The sequence below is a fragment of the Mauremys reevesii genome, linkage group 26, assembly GCF_016161935.1.
Source record: "Mauremys reevesii isolate NIE-2019 linkage group 26, ASM1616193v1, whole genome shotgun sequence".
In the NCBI taxonomy this organism is placed as follows: domain Eukaryota; kingdom Metazoa; phylum Chordata; order Testudines; family Geoemydidae; genus Mauremys; species Mauremys reevesii.
In genome coordinates, this window is record NC_052648.1 from 9,625,362 (window position 1) to 9,640,974 (window position 15,613).

At 50.3% G+C, this 15,613-nt stretch overlaps 1 protein-coding gene across 1 annotated transcript in view; it reads right to left on the bottom strand.

The window, feature by feature from the left end:
• Positions 1-15,613, bottom strand: part of ADAMTS10 (ADAM metallopeptidase with thrombospondin type 1 motif 10) — a 132,592-nt gene that overhangs the window by 90,823 nt on the left and 26,156 nt on the right. Inside the window, exon 2 of the mRNA XM_039515612.1 lies at positions 11,363-11,640. The gene's annotated coding sequence lies outside the window, so the exon portion shown is untranslated. The remainder of the gene's footprint in view (positions 1-11,362; positions 11,641-15,613) is intronic.

Sequence of the window (15,613 nt, forward strand, 5' to 3'; positions counted from 1 at the left end):
CCTGGCTCCAATTCCCTGCTCTGTCACACACTTCCTGGGTCACCTTGGGCAAATCACCCAGGCGATATCTACACTCTGGACCTCACAGCAGCACAGCTGTAACTCTGCAAGGTCTCCGGTGTAGCTGCTCTGTGCCGACAGAGAGTGCTCTCCTGCCGGCGTAATTAAACCACCCCCAACGAGCGGCGGAAGCTGTGTCGGTGGGAGAGCCTCTCCTGCCGACATAACGCCGTCCACATCAGCACTTTTGTCAGTGAAACTTATGGGAGTGTATTTTTCACACCCCTGACCGACAAAAGTGGGAATGTAGACATCGTCTTAGTCTCTCTGTGCCTCAGTAAAATAGCACTTCCCCAAAACACAGGGGTGCTGGGAGGATCAGTGCCTGAAAGATTGAGGTGCTCAGGGCCATAAGTACCAGAGGTAGGCACCATCCAGCCGGATAGTTTCCTTACTCCAAGATTTCTCATCATAAACAATCACCGTAAACCAAACTGCCCCATCAATCTGCTCCACTCCTATCACTACTGCTAATGACCAAGACCAGAAAGATGAACAAGGACCTGAACCGAGGAAGGACCCAGGACTGTTGCAAAGCAAAGACCTTGCAGCAGGAGAGGTTCAGAGTTCACCCAAATAGCCATAGACTCATCCAGAGATTATCATAATCTCTTCTCTCTGAAAACCAGCCTTTCATTACCTGCTCTTTCATTACCAACTCTGGTTTGGAGCCTTTGCTGAAATATGGCTCCCAGACATGGACCAATCCAGTCAAAAGGTGAAGGAAGGATAGTTCTGTGTTGTCCCAAACTGCAGTCCCAAACCTAGTCTGTGTTACTCTGCTCAGGGTTATAGAGTAACCAAGGCCAATATCACAGATTATTGTATAATTGTTCATTATCAGCTCTGAAGACTGGAGTTGTGTCCACTGATGGAAATAAGCCACTGAGCTGGGCCATTGGTCTGATTTCTGTGTTCCTATGAAAGGAAAAAACCTGCAGGGATCACTCAGATAAAATGTGAAAGCTGAGAAATTTGTGATCAAGAGAACTCCAAATTGCTTAACGGGGGATTGGCATTTCTTGAAAGCCAAAAGCCAGAGCCGCTGTTAGCTTTGCCAGGCAGTAGCTGAAGGGAGGTCATGGCTGGATCTCCAGGGACAGCCCTTAATTCGTTCCTCATGGCCCACCTGCACAGCACCCCTAAGCTACCAGTGAACCCACCACAGAGAGGACACCATCCTCAAGGGCTGCACCCCCTTGTCAAGCCTCTCTTTATTAGGATGATTATTATTTTGAACATAAATTTCCCAGACATGTGACAAACTCATTCCTATCAACCAACTGTGCATCTTTGTTCTCTGCTCTTTGAAAGGAGAAACAGGCTGTCCTGCTAGGCTTGGTAGCATGGTGCAATACCACCAAGTCACCGACTCCGACTGGCCGTTCGGCCCCATGCGACTGAATCCGACTGGCCGTTCGGCCCCATGCGACTGAATCCGACTGGCCGTTCGGCCCCATGCGACTGAATCCGTTCGGCAGGATGAGACGCACAGCCAGACCGGTCTGTATTGAAGTGAAAAATTCATAAAACATGGGAATTTTAAAATTGAATTTTGTTTTAGTTATTTTGTTGAGGGAAATGAGCCCTTTTCTGAGTTTTTAACCAAATCCAAACCCCATCAAGTAGCTTTGCCTCTCATTGCGAAGGTCTCACATGCCTCAAATGTAGCAAGTTGTTGGCTCCAGCTTGGCGGAACAAGGCAACCGGCCTGCCACTCACACATCAGGGAAATGAAAGTATCAGCCCCAGAAGTGAATGGTGTGCACGTCTGTCTGGAGTCTCCTACACCCCTGGGTGGCGGTGTCGCCTTGCAGGTGGCTGTCTAGCTGGGGGGTTCTGCTGACGCCGATCATGGCAGTATCTGAGCGCCTGGACTGGCCACAACAGCCCGATTGGTTGCGCTGGGATCCGTTTCTCTGGGGGTGCAGGAGGGCTATAAGGAGCTGAAACAGAAGGAGGATCGCAGGAGACACCAGCAGGCTCAGAGCCGGAGAATCTCCTGCCTGCCAAGGTGAGGGCATAAGGACTTGAAGGGAATAGCTGGGTTAGAAAAAGCCTCTCAAGACCAACCTGCCTGCTTGCCTTTGACATGGAGCCCTCCGAGCAGATCCCATTTCTCATGGCTCCTGCTCCGCTGTCTCCCTGCATCCTGCACGCTCCTGGCTCTCTAGGAAGATACTGAAGGCGTTGGTGAGTCCAGCTGGGCAATGCTGGACAAGCGCAGCTCTCCGGGGCTGCCCTGGCTGCCGGCCAGCACGGGGAGTTTAACGTGTCTGGGTTCATTCTCCTAAGCTCCCGGCAGGCCCGTTCGGGCTCCACAGGTGAGAACGCAGTTACCCTTCGCTTCCCTCCCTCCCCACACAGCCTCAAGCAAGGAGCCAACGCAGAAGTCATTAAGAACTCAGCCCTCGCTCAGCGCTGCTCTTGCTGGGGAGAGAACGCCAGCCAGGAGACCAGGGCTTTGATTCCCCCAGGCCTGGGGCAGAAGGCACCGCATTTTAGTGGGAGGCAGCCGAGTCCAGGACAGCGGGCAAGGGAGTCCTGGGATCTCTTCCCTGCTCTGCCACTGACCTGCTCTGTGACCTTGGAGGCATCACTTGACCTGTCTGCCTCGCTTTCCTCATCTGTCCCACGGGGATCATGTTACTTGTCCAGCTCCCTTGTACAGTGCTTTGAGAGCCTGATCTGGGAGGTGCTGTAGACGTGGGGGCAGTGCCTCCTGTCCTGCCTCACATGGCAGCGTCCGCACCCAGTCTGAACCCTAGTCCTTGGTCCACCCAGGTTAACCCCCTAGGCCAGAGATAAGACAGCTGTGGACTGAGTGATGCAGGAAGCTCCTGCCCTCCAAGGAGACACCGGCCTCGGGACGTCTTTTTCTTTAAGGAGATGAAGCTAAGCGTTCCCAGGCAGGTCCCCTCTCAGACAGGAGTTATGCAATGGCTTGGAGCCGTTCCATGTGACCCAGACTTGCTGGCCCCCAGCCACCACACTCCTCACTGGCTTCAGCCGTTACAAAACGGCAGTGGAAAAAAAAGAAAAGAACAGGCAGTCACTGAGCGACCGTATCTGCCATCGGCGTGTGCGCATGCCATCGAAGCGTGGGTACACACACGCCACCTTTGTACAAGTGTGTGGGCCATCAACACATCAGCTTGTGCGTGTGTAGGTGCCACCGACACTTATATGTCCGTGTGCCATCCACACATGTGCATGCCTCTATGCACACGTGTGCCATCTATGCATAAGTGTGTAAGTCTGTGTGTGCCATCTACACATACAAGGATATGTGCCATCTCTGCCTGTGTGTGTGTCATCCATGCACACGTATGTGTGCCATCTACATTCTTGTGCACCATCTTTGCATGTGTGCCACCTAAACACATGTATGTCTCTGTGTGTGTGTACCAACTACACGTGTTTGTCCGTGTATTTGCCACTCCCATGCCTGCATGACTAGGTATGTATTCCATCTACACAGATAAATCTCTCTACACATGTGTCTGTGTCTGCCACCTGTGCTGGGTGTGCTACACAATTATAAGGGCCGAGCACTTGAAAATCTGACCCTGAGTTCTTTTGAAAATCTAGCCCTGCCCATCTAACGTGTATATGTAAGACTTGGTCCTGCCAGGAGTGCAGGGGGCTGGACTAGCTGATCTCTCGAGGTCCCTTCCAGTCCTACGATTCGGTGATTCCATGTGTGTGTGTGGGTCAGAACACGGGACAGATGGAACATGTGTGTGTGTGTGTGTGTGTGTGTGTGAGAGAGAGAGAACATGGGACAGATGGAACGTGTCTGTGTGTGTGTGTGAGAGAACATGGGACAGATGGAACCTGTGTGTGTGTGTGTGTGTGTGTGTGTGTGTGAGAACATGGGACAGATGGAACCTGTGTGTGTGTGTGTGTGTGTGTGTGTGAGAGAGAGAGAGAACATGGGACAGATGGAACGTGTCTGTGTGTGTTTGTGTGTGTGTGAGAGAACATGGGACAGATGGAACCTGTGTGTGTGTGTGTGTGTGAGAACATGGGACAGATGGAACCTGTGTGTGTGTGTGTGTGTGTGTGTGTGTGTGTGTGAGAACATGGGACAGATGGAATGTGTGCGTGTGTGTGCACACATGTGTTTATTACAGTCTCACCTGACAAAGAGAGCTTCAGGATACAACCATAATAAAAAAAAATCAGCAAACCCTATTTCCACCGGATCCAGAGCCACAAACACCTGCTCGAGTCGTTACCGTTCAACTGTGCAGACTGATCATTTGGCACTCAGGGCCTCCACACCAGCTCTGTGGCCCCTGCACCCGCTCCCATAAACTGGAGCTTTGACTGCTTAATTGTTTGCAGTTCAGTGGGCTCGCCGGCTCTGGCATCCCGTCCTCAGACATAAGCTGCACTGTGTGCAACTGTGAATGGCCCCACTATGCTCCTTACAGTTTATGGGGTTCGGGGTGGGCAGGAAATATGGACTCACCACCTTCTTGGGTGTCAGAGAAGGCAGCTTCCCTCCCACTCCTCTCACTGCCCCCATCCCCCTTCCTTGGCCACCCGCAGCGTCCGCGAAACCCAGCAGTGTCGCCGGCTCTCCTTTGCTCGCAATAACTGTGTCAAGGCTTGGAAAAGGATGGAGCATTCATGGTTCTACACAGGCCGCGAAACACCCCCACCTGCCCCTCCTACAAACAAAATCTCATGGCCTGATTCTCCACTGCCTAGAGCCTTGTGCAGCCATCAGCACCTGTGCAAGATAGACGACCATGGTAGCCTTATACGCCCCCTGTGCCCGGGTGTTAATACCTGCATAAGGTGCAGGGCCATGGAGATTCAAGCCCACAGGCTCGCCGGGTGGCACAGTGACCGCCCCACCGCAGCACCAGTCTCGATCTCTTCTTTCAAGCACAAGTCCCGCTGATTACTTCAGAGGAAGAACTTCAGTGCCGAGCCCGACGCGGGGATGCAGGACGAGAGCTAGGGCAGTGCCTTGCAACTCCACCGCGCCTGTCATCCCTGTGTATTTTAACCGCCATGTACGGCGATCACTTCGCCCCCTCTGGAGTGGAGCGCAGCAGCTGTTTCATGCTGGACAGTGACGCGCCAAGGCAGCAAGTGGAGCCGGATTAAAGTGGGTGCCCGGCTGTACTCAAAACCTGGGACTGGGCTGGGATGCAGCGACTCTGACCTCTGGGGAATCATGGAGGATAATCAGCCGAACAGGAGCTCCCAGGGCTGGGGCCAAAAGAGCTAATGCCACCCTTGGATACACACACAGGGCACGCGCGAGTAGGAAGGCTGTTATTCCTCTTGGCACTGGTTCGACCGCTGCTGAAATACCGTGTCCAGTTTGGTGGCCATAACTCAAGCAGGACGTTGATAAATCGGAGAGGGTTCAGGGAAGAGCCACGGGAATCATTGAAGGATGAGAAAATCGGCCTTCTAGTGAGAGACTCTGGGAGCTCAACCTATTTAGCTTAACCAAGAGAAGGTTAAGGGGTGACTTGATAACAGTCCATAAGTACCTGCTTGGTGAACAGAACTTAGAATAATAGAATCATAGAATTGTGGAATATCAGGGTTGAAAGAGACCTCAGGAGGTCATCTAGTCAACTTTGATCCTGGGCTCCACAATCTAGCAGACAAAGATATAACAAGATCCAATGGCTGGAAGCAGAAAGTCTAGAAATAAGGTACGAGTTTTTAACAGGAGGGTAAGTAACCACTGGAACAATTTACCAGGGGTACTGGTAAATTCTCCACCACTGGCAATTTTTGGATCAAGACTGTACTGTAGGCTCTGCTCAAACAGAAATTAATTTCATGGACATCCTATGGCCCATGTTATGCAGGAGGTCAGGCTGATCACAACCATCCCTTCTGCCCTTAGAATCTCTGACTATTCTGGGATGTGCTAGCTGACTAAAGTAACACTAGGGAGGGGCTGAGGGGCACGGTTATGGGGTTCTGAGCGAGTATCACCGCTCTAGGACCTAAGGGATGAAATTAAGCAAAGGAAAATCTACACTAAATAGCAGGAAAAGCTTCTTACTGCTGAGATCTGCGAGGCTGACAGGAGGGAACTGGTCACTGCTTTCATTGTTTACATCACTTAAAAATGACCCGGACAATACACTGCGGGGAACCGGTCCCCCACTAGTTGAGGGTGGGCTTGCTTGACCGAGCGCTTCCTTCTCCGCGGCACTGCAACTCTCACTATTATTTTTCTGGCTTGGCCCTGTGCAAATGTGTGTTGTCACTGCCCTGAGGTATACACCATCCAAGTCAGATGCAGACGGATGGTGGCTGAAAGTCCCACACATCATGAGGGGAGCGTGTCTGACGGAGGGAGCTGGAAGTAGAGAGGAGCGTGAGGGAAGGAACACCCACGCTCTTCAACTCCCAATAGATTGGTGAGTGGAAATCAAGGTTGGAGTCAACGCTGGCCCAAGCAGCTTCTGGAGGGCAGGGGAAAGGTACCTTAGAGCAGCAGGAGAGCCAGTGACGGTACGGCCCTGAGGAGGAGTGCTGCCCTGGAAGCATTGCAGAGGGAATGGGGAGTCACACTGCTGGGCCCTGGCTTCTATATGGATCTCATGGAGTCACGGGGTTTGCAGGTCATGTCTCTTGCCTCCCGCTCTGAGCTCCAAATCTCTCTCCTGATGGGCGCATGAGCGGTCAGCTCCGATGGCTCTCACCTGCCAAGATTTTAGGGTCCTCTTCTCCCCCGTCTGTGGGCTCTCTCCTGGAGGATGCATGTCAGCCAAACGATTTAGATTTGATGAGACATGGCAGAGAACGCTTTGACTTGCCAAAACATGTAGGTTTCTAATGAGGTAGCTGCAACTCAAAGGCTATCTATGCCCAGTCACCAGCAAGACACCGCGGTTCATCACTTTGGAATATGGGGCTGATAGCTGGACAGGGGACTGAACTAGTTCTTTTGTTCTTGTTTCAACTGAAGGGTGAAATCCTGGTGCCATTGCATGGCAAAACTCCGGGTATTGCGGGCACTAAGATCAACTCATGTTAGGACCAATATCTATGTAGGTTTTGCATTCAGTAGGGTTTTGCAAACCTAAAAGGAGCAGAATCCTGTTAGTGATTTGTTTTTTCTTTAAAAAATTAACTGAAAATGGAACAGAAGAACAGACATCTTGGGTCAGACCACAGGCCCATCTAGCCCAGTATCCTGTCTTTTGACAGTGGCCAATGCCAGGTGCCCCAGAGGGAATGAACAGAACAGGTGATCACCAAGTGAACCATCTGCTGTTGTCCATTCCCAGCTTCTGGCAAAGAGAGGCTAGGGACACTAGCCCTGGCTAATCGCCACTGATGGACCTATCCTCCATGAATGTATCTAGTTCTTTTTTGAACCCTGTGTGGCAGAGCTCTGACCTTGTCACTGTGGGTCCCGCACTTCTAGGCGGTTTACGCTAGCCTCAGTGGCTCACTGCGACCCTCCACGTAGCCCTTCTCTCTCTAGAGCCAGGGTTACAGTCTACTGAGCCCTTTTCATAAGGCAGCAAGGAGGTTGGTGAGAGAACTCCCACAGTCTCTGTTGTCTCTAGGGCTTATTTCAGAACAGTTTAGCCTCCTGTCCTGACAGGGGCCTGTCTTCCCTTCCCAGGAGCTGTTCCTGTAGTGGCGGGTTGGGGGGAACCCAGGCCCCCCCTCTACTCCGGGTTCCGGCCCAGGGACCCTAATGGCAGCAGCTGTTGGCAGCCGACCTTTCACTGCCAGAGTTGCTACATTTCCCTGGGCCACTTCCCCACAGCTCTCCTGCTTCTCCCTTCTTCCCCCTTACCTTAGGGCTCCCTTACCAATGGTTTGGGGTGTCTTCATTAACCAGCCCTTCAGCCGCACTTCCTCTCCTCTGGCTCCCCCCCGCCTGACTGGAGTGAGCCCTTTTTATAGTATCAGCAGGGCCTTAATTAGAGTCAGGTGTTCATATTACCTTAATGGACTCACCTGACTCTTTGCAGGTTAATTGGAGTCAGGTGTTCTCATTAGTCTATAGCAGCCCCTGCTCTGGTCAGTCAGGGAACAGAAAACTGCTAATCCAGGGGCCAGTATATCTGTCTTCGACTACTTTGTTGTACCCAACTGTCCTGGGTCTATCACACCTGTTATAGTCTTGGCCTTCACAACATCCTCTGGCAAGGAGTTCCACAGATTGACTGTGCGTTGTGTGAAGAAGTGTTGGAAACCCAAAAGCGACAGCATTGGCCCATGTTTTCGCTGCCCATGCTGAGCGAAACCAAAAAACAAACAACCAGCATCACCGGAGAACAGTCAGATCCTCAGCTGGTGTCAACTGATGTAGCAGCTCCACTAACTTCAATGAAGTTATGCTGATTGTAAAGAGATACCATCAAACTAAGTATTTCTCATCTCAGTTACTATTAACACCTTGGATTAGGTCTGAAGACAGTTTCAATGTGATTCAGCTTTGGAGACTGACCCTAAAAATGGCCCTGTGGGTTCCCGTGTTTCTCACGTTGGAATGATTCCACATCAGATCTGATCGGCTTACAAACCAGAAGATGGTTTTCCTAACTAGCCACCCCGCAAACCTTGCCCGGAATCTGAGAGTGAAGCTGTTCTTTCTGGTTCCTGCATCACCCAGACATCTGAGCCTAAACTTCACCATAAAAATCCAAATCTGCCTTGAACCTTTCTGAAAGCTGAGGAACTTTGGTTCGCTTCCTGGGGGTTTTAATCTGATTGGCACTGCCCCTGTGCTTCCGGGACACAGGGGTTTGGGAAGTGACAAATGTCGGAGAGGCACTTCCCGTGGCATTTCTGGCTTGGAATGAACTCAGAGTTGGTCTATGGAGGTTTTCAGAGTTAAGGGGAGGCCTGGATAAGCTTTCGATACGGACGGACCCATCCCACTAACTGATGTTCTCTGCTCACTGGGCCCCAATACAATTCCCGCTGAAGTCAAAAGACTCCCCCACTGGTTGAGGCTGCCTCGAAGCCGCACAGTCCTCACCTGGTGGGCAGCCAGGACTGACCGTGGCCATAAATGCTCCCCTCCCCCTCTGGGTCACCCCACTCTGCCTGAGCGGCAGAGCATTTTATTCCTCCATTGTCAGGGGCTCGGTGACCCATCTTAGGGCCAATGGGTTCTTTGCACTTGGTGTTGCCCTCTAGTGGCCGGTTGCCTAAACTAACACACACCACCTGTGACCTCTACATTTTACGTACAGGAAATCAAGCATTGCTGGTTATTCCATGTGGCTGCTTAAAGCACATTTAAATTCCTTGTATGGGAGGGGGGAATCTGTATACCCCGGGTCAGCTAATAGCCCTCCCTGAATCTAACAGCTCTCTTTATCGTGGGTTTTGTTTGGGGCATTCCGTGCCCAAATGACAAGTCTTCTGCCTCCGGTGCCTTGTCCTTGTGAACTGGGCAAAGGGGTTGGTTCACCCAGAAGATTACAAGCACAAAATGTGTGTGATTTTGACCATACGGCGAAGAGCGAGTAGGGCCGGAGAACCAAATAAGTGTCTGGAAGGTTTAAGCATCAAGGAGGGGAAAGGAATGTACAGGGAGGCCCAGTGGGGTATAACTGAGGATAATTGGATGAAATGGAGCAAAGGAAACACGTGGTATGTTTAATATAAGGAACTCTCCCTGACAGCGAGGTCTATAATCAGGGGATCATTTCAGAAAAATTCTGGGCGAGGACAAAGCTGTGGCAGCAAAGAGAACATTATATGTGATATTATGTCATGCAGGTCCGGGTGGGGGTGTGGGTGGAAGACATAATCAAGCATATAGACCTATAAAAGTCGCACAGGGGCAAACCAAGGTTTAGGGGATCAACTGCCCCCTTGCCCCATAGCAAATGATGCCTGTCTATAATTCTGTGGAAACCCGGGACCGGCTGGGACCACCACAGACACAACAACAACGCTGCAAACTATCATTCAGCGGAACAGTCTCCCAAGAGAAGTGGAGAGAGTGTCACTGATGGAGACATTTAAAACTAGACTGAGAAAAGCCCTGGCGAACAGACGGAATCTTGCGCCGGCTGGGGAAATCGACAAGATGGCCCAATAAGTCCTTTCTGTTTCCCACGGCTTCCAAGCGTCTATGACGGATCCAAACCAAAAGACCAACAGAAATCACAGACCCCAAGAACCCTCGTGACCCTCCGCACAGCTGACGCCAGACCCTGAGCTGTCAAAGTCTAAACCCTACTGACGGAAATGGATAAACCCGGGATAGAAATCCCGTCTGGCTGGTGTGTCCGAGGATGAGAGCGAGTCTTCTCCCATGGAAATCGGTATCAGCTGCCATTAGAGAAACTCAAGGCTTACAGCCACTGTGATACTGGACCAAATCACTGCTGAGAACAGCTCTGGCCCCAATTTGAAAATTTAAATCTTGCCGCACACCCCTAGTTGGCGCCCAAGTCAGAGGGTAGCAGCCCTTCCGCAGTGCTCACACCAGTCCAGCATTCAGTGCCTCTCTTGATTTCATTTTGCTGGAAGTGATCGCCAAGGTTATTTTATAAACGCCTTCCTATTTATAGTGCAGCTCCACCAACCCTAATGAGATAATCTGCTGGCATTTCACCATCGCTAACATTTACCTTGATGTTTAAAATAACATGGTCCGGAGGATTAAATTAGAAAAAAAAAAAACCTTTAAAAATATAATCAAGGCAGAGAAACATATGACCAGTCCGAACTGCCAAATGCCTGATGCTGGCTCACAAAATTAGCGGCACTGTAGCTTTTTGGGGGCAGACAGTTTATAAGCCACATAGTAGAAGAGGGAAAGGAAGCCTTGGCAGCTCATGAAGTCAGAGAGAGAGAGAGAAAGCAATGTGTGCTTATTCTCAGGAACCAGGGCAGCTAAGAACATATAATTCTGCAGCCCGATTACAGCTTTGGGGCTTGGTAATTGAGAGTTTCACCCCATAGCCGCTTTGCAACAGGGACTCCGCTTTTAGAACAAACAAGCGTGCAATCAGAGGGCTTAGCAGTTGACTGGTGTGTTTGGGAGAGCCAGGGAGCAAGCGAGAGCAAATGCCTGACTCCTGCTGTTTGCAGCCGCTCTGAAACACAACCCAGAGGTTTTATGGAAACTCTGAATGTTGGAGACGGGTGAACATGATTTTCATTCTCATAAATGTTTTTCCAGCATGCAGTATTCCTCAGCCTCATTCCTTCAACCGGAGACCGTTTGGATTTCAAAGAACATCTGCATAACCCCCCTCCCATAACCCCCACAAACCCAACCTCTGAGAATTTGCTCTGCAAAGATTTCGTTATTAAGAAAGCGAATTACCTTGGCTATCTTTTCCCCCTCTTTCTTCTGTTCCCCCCTTCTAGTCTGTCAGTGTCTCTTCTTCTTCCCAGCCGCAGCCAAAAGCGTCTCTCCCCCTCCTGCGTGTGTCAGAAACTTTCCAGGCTGCGGGTGTGTGTGTCGTTCTTCCTCAAGTCACAGCAGAATAGCCTTCTTCTGTCAGAGGTCGGCAGCTCTTGAGTGAGAGGCTTTGCTGAAAAGTCTCCTTTCAGGAAGTGAGCGGTAATCAGAGAGCGGCTTGCAGGCAGCATGGATAGGGGCTGTTAAAAAAAAAAAAATCACCGCTCACTCAGGAATTTTGCCAGGGATACACACACACACACACAAAAGTCAAAACCCCACAAGGCCATAAAAGCCCTGCCCAGACTGATGAAATCACTAAAGAAGGCAGGCCTTTCCTGCTACAAAATAAAACTACTCAGTTCCCCTGTTCTAAAAGGAAACACTCCATCCCTGACTTGAATTAATGGGACCCACTTTTTGCACTGTGTTTGTACCAGGCCTATCATGGTGGGATTCTGCTCCATGACGGGCGCTCCTATGGGCGACTGTAATTACAGATGGCAAATAATTATAATACTTAATGACCAGGAAACTAGAGCAGCGGTTCTCAACCAGGGGTATGTGTACCCCTGGGAGTACGCAGAGCTCTTCCAGGGGGTCCATCAACTCATCCAGATATTTGCGTTGTTTTACAACAGGCTACATAAAAAGCACTAGAAAAGTCAGTACAGACTAAAAGTTCATACAATGACTTGTTTATACAACTCTATAACACTGAAATGTAAGTACAATATTTATATTCCAATTGATTGATTTTATAATTATATGGCAAAAATGAGAAAGTCGGCCATTTTTCAGTAGTAGGGTTCTGTGACACTTTTGTATGTTTATATCTGATTTTTGTAAGCAAGCAGTTTTTAAGTGAGGTGAAACTTGGGGGTACACAAGACAAATCAGACTCCTGAAAGAGGGATGGTCATCTGGAAAAGTTGAGAGCCTCTGAAGTAGAGGAATGGATCTGTGATGTGCAATAGATCTTTTAGAAATTGGGCTGCTTTCCTTTTCCACAATGAATAAAGAAAAGGCCCTCCCCTCCCAAACGCCTATGATTCTTTTTCACTGAAGATTTAACCATAGAAATATCAGAAACATCAAATCTGGTCGTCCCTGGACCATTCCGAGGAATTGTATCATGAGCTCTCACCCCTTTACGAAAAGGGTTGGTGGGAGAGGTTGGTTCTTTAACAAAAACATTCTTTCTCCAACTCATTACTAGGCATTGGAGTTCAATACCCAAACACTGAGTTTGATGGTCCATCATTTGGGGGACTGCCACCCTTTCAGCTCAGCCTTGTCCACAATTCAAGTCTCCCCCACCAGCCTACGGGAAAAGTCCAGGGCCCAGCTGACCCAGCACATTCTCTGCTGCTAGTGACAGTGCTACTTAAAATCGCTTGCTAGCCTGGCAAGGTTAGCTCTGAATTTCCTTCTGTTTCCCTATTGCCTCAGAGAGGTCACTTTGGCCACATGGCCTATCCCGATCACTGTGGAAACACAGGCTGCAGGGTTTCGTGACTGCTGGGGACCATCAGGAGCAGACAGAGAGGGTGAACTGGGGAATGAAGGACTGCAGCCCCTTACCCTGCAGCAAAGGGTGCCTGCCTCCCAAAATCCCGCAGCCCACCGCACTCCTAGCTCAAACCATGGCATGTTGGAGAAAAGAGCCATCAGGTGCAGTGACTTAGTGTGCATACAGGCCCCACTAGCATACAGAGGTGCATACAGAGGTACCCATACCCCTGAGGGTACGCAGAGCTCTTCCAGTGGGTCCATCAACTCATCTAGATAGTTGCTTAGTTTTACAACAGGCTACATAAAAAGCACTAGCGAAGTCGGTACAGACTAAAATTTTCATACAGACAATGAGTTGTTTAAACTGCTCTGTGTGCTGTACACTGAAACGTAAGTACCATATTTATATTCCAGTTGATTTATTTTAGAATGAGATGGTAAAAATGAGAACGAAAGCAGTTTCTCAGTAGTAGCGCGCTCTGATGCTTTTGTATTTTCTTGTCTGATTTTGTAAGCAAGTTGTTTTTAAACGAGGTGAAACTTGGGGTACGCAAGACAAATCAGACTCCTAAAAGGGGGGCGGTCATCTGGAAAGGTTGACAGCCGCTGCGATACAAGATAAAAGCCCTACTCTGGGGACTGGAAGACATCCTTTAATCCAAGTGGCTTGGCTGGTGCTGCCTATCCACCCTTCAGCCAAGGACCCTGATGTCTGTATAGAACCCAGCCAGGATTTCCTTCTGAAAGCCCCAGCAAGAGGCTGACGTTCTGGCGGGTGGGTAACACACACATGGCTACTTTGGAAGCATAGACAGCAGAGGTCGGAGCCGCCGGCGTCTCTGCACCAGGCGACACCAGAGCACAGAAAACGTCAGGCAAGAAAACGCCTTTTCATTTACGGACATTAAAAGCCCAAAGGAATTGGCCATTTATTGAATAAAAGCAATTCAAAGAGGAGGTGCTTGCTGGGTTGGAGTCCTGGCCAGCTCCCTTGGTGGGTGGGAAGAGTGGCTTCCTTCCTTCCTCTCCATACAGTTCACGCTGCTTTGGCCATTGTGCGAGCCCCCAAAGTACATGCATAAAAGAGCAGCTAAACAAAGTATTTGGGGGCTTAATTGTTGAATGGAACTGCTGCTGGCCAGGGGAAAACTCACTAATTGCACTGAACGTGGCCTGAAGCCAGCAAAGGACTTTCAAATGACTTCTCTCTGCTAAAGCTTGCCATCAAGCACACTTCATGTATCATTGCAAGGAAAGGAGGTTTCAGACATACACCTTTCCTGCCCAGGGATTTGCTGCCCTGCTTTCTCTCCCCCCGATACTTGTTTTTCCCCCCTTGGGGGAAGAGATTCTCCTTGTATTGGAGGTTGGATTTTGTGGCATCTCGACTGATCTGCAGAGATGCCGCTAGAGACCATCTTGTAACATACAAGGGGGCAGGGTTAATGTACCATCATCCGCCTTATGCTCAAAGCCTCCTAGCCCTGCATCTGAGCACAGAGCCATTCTGGGGGACTCTGTCTTCTGCCCACGCAGTCTCCCTCTCCTCGCAGGGCACCTGGCTGGGACTGGCTGTCACTCACAGACCAAGGGAGGAGTGGGTTTCCCGGCTGGCATGAACCAGAGCCCCTCTTGCCCCGGTAATAGCGCCGCCAACCCTAAGAACTGGCCAGGCCTAAGGTGACTCATGCTGGAGCATCCAGGAGCTTCCTGGTTGTGACTATCCTGCAAATCCGCAGCAGCAGGGATAGAATTCAGTTCCAGCTCCTTCCAAAGCACAGGCCTCTGCCGCTAAAGCAAACGGAGAACCTCCCTCAAGCTGAGAGCAGTGCTTGGCGGCAGACACACAGTTGTACAGTTCAGATTCTCTCCAGTAGAGGGCAGCGGTGATGAAATGAAGATGTCGGGGAGGACTGGAACGCAAACCCTGCCGTTCGACTAACTACGCGCACCGTTGTTTCGGGAGCCTCTCCCTCTCGCAATGAAGAATTTGGGGCCCGTTTCCAGGAGACACCCAAAATCCCACTCCGCTGGCTTTGCTGCAACCTCACTAGCTTGGACCCTCGCAGTTTGGAGCCAGAGAATCAGCAAGGCCCTAAAAAGCAGTTTACACTGCGCCCTCGTGTGGCCACAACTGGCAATAGTCACATAAGGATTCAGGTTATTTCAAATGCCCTCAGGATTTCTCACATTTTCCCCACATGACATTGCATTTGGCCTGAACAGAAACTTTTGCTCTAAGGTCCGGATTGCTTAGTTGTCACCCATAGTGAAACACGGAGTCCCCGCAGAGCAGCTGTACGGAGTCCGATCCCGTCCCTCTAGAAAGGTTGTAAACACGATCACATGCAGCCTGATGATGCACACGGCTGTCATCGTCACTGGCTACTGTTGTCAGATTGCTCCCAAATCTGTGGGGTGCTCCTGAGTTTTCAGGGGGCTGCCCCACAGCTCTGGCTTGTAGGGTAATTAAAGAGCCCCTGATAGTATTTGAGGTCTTGCGATGTTGCTCTGCAACACAGTGTCACGACATTGCGTCCTTTTGTTGGAATGTGGCATCCCGACAAGATGACACAAAGAAGGGTGTGATGCAGAGGCCTGGTGCTGTGTTGTGATCGTTTTATAGCACAGCGAAATAAAATCAGGAACCAGGTCTTT